Here is a 5,414-nt window from a genome sequence, read left to right on the forward strand (position 1 = left end):
GGTTCGTAGCAGTCGAAAGTATGAATCTTTACCTTCAATTTCCTTTTTTATTGATTGTTGTAGGATTTTTTTCCACCGAGTTATTGAACATTAAAGTAGAAGTGATCACTTTTGCTTCATCGTTCAATAATTCGGTGAAAAAAAATCGTACAATGTTTAATAAAAAAACAAATTAAAGGTAAAGATTCACTCTTTCGACTGCTGTAAACCGCATTTTCGTGTAATTTTTATCTCACGCCATAGACCTTTGTGAAGTTTGTAAAAAATTTTTAGATTTGACGGATATCCATTTGTGTCCGTATAACTCCGTAAAGTATCAGTCATATTAAAATTTCAATTATAGATTTCGAAAGTAGAGATTTCAACCTTTAAAATCCTTTTTTAATTTTTTGTCTGCGATGAATTTTCATTGAATTATGGTGTTCTGAATATTGCTCAATTTTTAGCGTGTTTGAAAGTGTTCCCTAGATTTTGTTGAGTAGTGCAGTTGCAAAACAGTTCTTATTTTGTCGCGTGACCATCGCACTGCTAATGTTTTTTTTTTACGAATAATATTTCGCGATTTTACATACTTAAATGTATAGAAAAAAAGAGAAAACATGTGATAGAGTGCAGCCGAAGAGACTTAAATTGTCCGTAAATTGATATTTCTTACGACGTAATTGCGTGATCGATCGTACTTACATCCTATAAAAATACGTATCCCTTATGTATAGGCGATAATGTACGCGATAATCGTAATGTTAAGCGACACTTTCGCTATTTATCGTTTTATCCTAATTTCCCTGAAAACATAATGTATACCTTCTTCTACAAACAATTATCGTTTAATTTCATTTGATATGTGCAATTTTATTTCGTAGGGTTATATTAAATTCAATTTTGTGTGTTATCTTATTATGATAATAATATTCCTGGGCAGTCCTCGGATCTGCCACAAACTATGTTTGAATAGAACATATCATTATTGTTATGAAACTTTTGTTTAATTTAACATTACGTTTATTATTATTATCAGATTATTATTATTATTATTTAACTTATTGCTTGATATTACTTACGACGTTTACGTGTTAAAAGAATTTTTTCTTTAAAGATATATGGATTAAATTCTTTTAGGATGTAAAAAGACCAGAAACAAGATATTGGTACGTGAGATGAAAATAAAGCAGCAAGCTTATCTGATTTTCCATCTTCCATTTAACAAATAAATTCCGTTCTCGTATACCGCTGGATGTGATGGAATTTGCACCCTTAAAAATGGGTCAGACCTGAAAAAGCCAAAACTCGCAGAAAAACATAAACGATTATCTCGTTTAAACTTTATCTTTTTATGAAACTCACCGTACATTCGCTATGCTTTAACAAGTCATTATAAAAATGATCGCAATTTCTATATTTAAAAAACAAGATATTCGTGTGATTTAAAAAAATAAACTTTAATATACAGTATCTATAAATTAGATTATATATACATGTATATAGTTATATTTTACATTACGTCAAAATAATCACAGAAAAAAGTAGATTGGTTGATTTAGCAAAGCTACAGCTTGCGCGAGTTCAATATTCATAAATAATTAAAAAGATTTCATGGTTCAACAAAGAAATTATGAACAATATCTTTATTTTAGACCGTATATGTGAGAAACACAATCAATAATAGAAATTAAAAATGCCTATTACGGTCGAAGCTGAATCTTCGTTGCTTAAATAATTCAATCTTGAATTACTAATATATACTATATATGCCTCGGTGGTCTAATGGCTTAGGACGCTCGTACGGAATACAAGAGATCCGGGTTCAAGTCCCGGCAGAGGTAATATTTTTCGCAATAAACTTGTTAACAGTTGTAACATATTAATATCTTTATAATGTATGATGCTTGATAGTAGCATCAAATTATTAAATTGCTTGTCAATTTAATTCGCGATTACTAGAGTAGTTTTAATTGCGTTTATTTAGTTCGGAAAAATAATTCGGTGCGCAGTTTGAAAAAGATTACAATATGGTATATATGCAAGTACATATATAGTATATATTTGTAATTCAAGATTGAATTATTTAAGCAACGAAGATCTAGCTTCGGCCGTAATGGGCATTTTAAATTTCTAGTATTGAAAGAAATTATGTTTGTAAGCAATTATCAGTATACAAATTGACCTAATTTTTGCTGCAATAAAAATTGTTAAAGTAACAAGTTTTCTTCAATACATTAGCAAAAGTATACGTTTTAGCTAGCACATTTTATTAAAAATTTTGATCTATATATTAGACTGATTTTCGTAAAAATTTATCTTTACTACGTTAACAAATTTACTATGCTATTATAACAAATGATTGGCTGCGTTCAATAGAAAAAGCAGCTTTGCAACTGTTGTAAAAATTTTTTAATATGATTGATCTTGCCCTTAATTCTTCATTGGATCTAAATGTATAAATCAATCATATTCAAGAATTTTACAACAGTTGCAAAGCTGCTTTTTCTGCCGAATGCAGTCATTGTCTATAATTTTTTGTTGCTAATTCTTTCAGATGTAAAACTTTACTAAGTTAACATAAAAAACTGACTGTCTGTATATTACGGCTGTAGATTTGCTCAATCAGTGAAGTTTTTAATTGTTTTAACGAGTCTTTTTTTCTACGTTAAATTTCATTTAATTTGAGTTGCCACCGCTTCTACTCAATATATCGTTATTTTATACCAAAACGATGGATAAATTTGACGCTATATAATATCAAATTATATATAGTGGCGACTTAAATTAGATTAAATTTCACTCTATAAATTTGACAGTCCCATACAAAAATTTGTGTAAATTCTGTGCAGTTCGTTTCTATTGCTGACATATGTATTTATTTGTATTAATTCTACTTTTTTCGTTCTATATTTCCCTCTTTTTTCTCGAAGGGATTAACAATAATCACATTTTATTGCAAAGGGCGAGAGGATTTCGAAGGATGATGTGGGACAAAGAGCGAAACGTCCTTTGCTAAATTATCCGCCTCTGCGTGCCTCGCGAGCTACGTACGGAGAGTAAACTCAGTGATTCCTCCCCCTCGCACGGTGTATGCAAAAGTGGGTCGACTGAAATAGGTCGAAAATAAATTTTTCCGCCGACCATTGCCGTCGTTGTCATTCTACCGAGGGAGTGTTTTCCTTATGCTCGTGGTCCGTGGATTCGCGCATGTATCTTGCCGATTTTCCTTCCATCTTCATTACCTGTTTTGTTCCCCTCGTTCTAGCACCAATCTCACGGGATCTAACTGACAAAAATTTCAGGAGAGGAGTACAATACAATTTTCTTTCATCTTTCTAAAAGACTCCTTACCATAGAAAGAAAGTATTACATAAAAAAGAAAAAAGACATTTCTGGCCTGTTACAAACGATATCAAATTCATTGTAGAAGAAATTCCAATGCAGCAGCTTTGTCAACGACAACGATACTAATAATAATTACTCAAGGAAAAATTTATAATAATTATATAATTGTGTAATTTGCATCAAGTCGTGTAACTTTGCAGTTGTGTAATCCATTCGCTCAACCTTATATTGCATTATCGTATATAATTATATTATATATCAACTAAAATAAATTTTGTTATAAATTTTTTTAATGATCCTGATACTTACATAAATTAATAATTAATCTCATATTAAATATCATTATCTTATATATGAATAATTAAATAATGTAAATGTTTAAATTTCCGCGCGAATGGAAAGATAAAAAATTTCAAATCTAGGTTACAATATATGAAGTTTTACTTCTGCCTGCGTTGTGTCTGCATGACTACTATAATGTCACGTGCTACTGAACACGGGCTGCTCCCTGTATGATCCTTACCACTTGTCTGATTTCTACTAGCAATAACTACTTATATACCGGACGCGAGAAAAGACGTTGAAACGCAAACGTGAAAATTGTGAGGAAAGAAAGGTTTCGTGTTGTGATTATAAATTATCATTGAGAACAGCTGGAAAATAAATGTTTTAATAAATATATGACAAGTAAAATGCAAACGATTCTCAGTTTTCTCCGAGCATCCCCCTTTAAATCCGCCACTTCTTCGTCACGGTGGCTGGTAATACATTCACCACCGCCATCCTCGGCTATATAGCGCTCGCACGCGTTCGCGTCGCTTCGCGGCGTCTCGCACTGGACGGGAGCGGGGGTGGGCGTCGCGACGCCAGGCGTCGCTGGCGTCGTGCCGGCGGCATATCGTCCGAGTGCGGAGAGCGTGGAGTGTCGTCGTGTGCCGTTGTCGCCGTCCAGCCTGTGCGTCGCGTTCGCGGAAAAGAGATTCTCCGCTCTTCGGCTGCTCCGGTCGGACGACGTCGCCGTCGTCGACCTCCGAGCTGGATAATTGCTCGCCGGATTTGGGGCTACCCCGGCGCGCGTCATCGAGGAGAAACGTGTACGCGGGGCAAGACCACCAACACGGTGGAATGCGCGTATATATAGGAGAAGGGAGCACTGGCCGTACGGGTGCTCGAGCGAGACAGAGAGCGGTGCAGTGACATCGGGGTTGCTTGCCGTGAGCTGCGAAGGGAGGCGAGGTCGAAGGGGAGGTAGCGAGAGAAGACGAGCTGAAGTGAAGAGCTCGGGGATCGCGAGAGGAAGGAAGAAGACTCGAAAGGGTGTTCATCATATCGTGAGAGTGCGAGGGTTAAAGAAAGGGAAAGAAACGTACGATTGATCCGACTCGACGATCGCAGACGCCGCCTCTCCGACGCCGTCGTCGACGTCGTCGTCAAGCGTCGACAGCTCCTCTTCTTCTTTCTCTCCGGATCTACTCTCTCGCGCCGAGTCCAGTACATCGAGAAGGGTGCTCCTCCTCTCTCGGGGATGCCGTATATGTAGAGGAAGCGCGTAACGCGCACGCACGCACGCGGGATCGGTTTTTACCTCTGCATTCTGCAAGAGAGCGGTGTCGCGCTCGCGCTGTCTTTCTCTCTGTCTCTCTCTTTTTCTCTCCCTCTCATCAGCATGTATGCACGAGAAAGAGAGCCGCGATATATAAATATAATAGAACGCACCTAGATATCTATTTATAAGTTTATACGAGGCAGGAGAGGCCGCGTCAAGAGAATTGAGAGACCGAGATAGCAGAAGGAGGCAGTAGGATGGAGATAGAACATTACGAGAAGAGGAATGAAAAGAGAAGCCTATAAAGAGGAAAAGAGAAGAAGAGAGAGAGAAAAGGGGAGAAAGAGAGCTGAATAGAAGAAGTGAAAAGGAGTGGTAGCGGAACGTGTGACGGTGGTGCGCCCGCGCTCAGTTTTCCCCACGTCTTCCATCGTAGTAGTGTACCGGTCGTCGTGCCTGGTGGCGGTGGTGATAGTGGTGGTAGTAGTGGTGGTGGTGGTGGTGGTGGTGGTGGTGGTGGCAACGGCGGCAGCTGTGGCGG

The sequence above is a fragment of the Trachymyrmex cornetzi genome, unplaced genomic scaffold (genome assembly GCF_001594075.2).
Source record: "Trachymyrmex cornetzi isolate Tcor2-1 unplaced genomic scaffold, Tcor1.1 scaffold326, whole genome shotgun sequence".
In the NCBI taxonomy this organism is placed as follows: domain Eukaryota; kingdom Metazoa; phylum Arthropoda; class Insecta; order Hymenoptera; family Formicidae; genus Trachymyrmex; species Trachymyrmex cornetzi.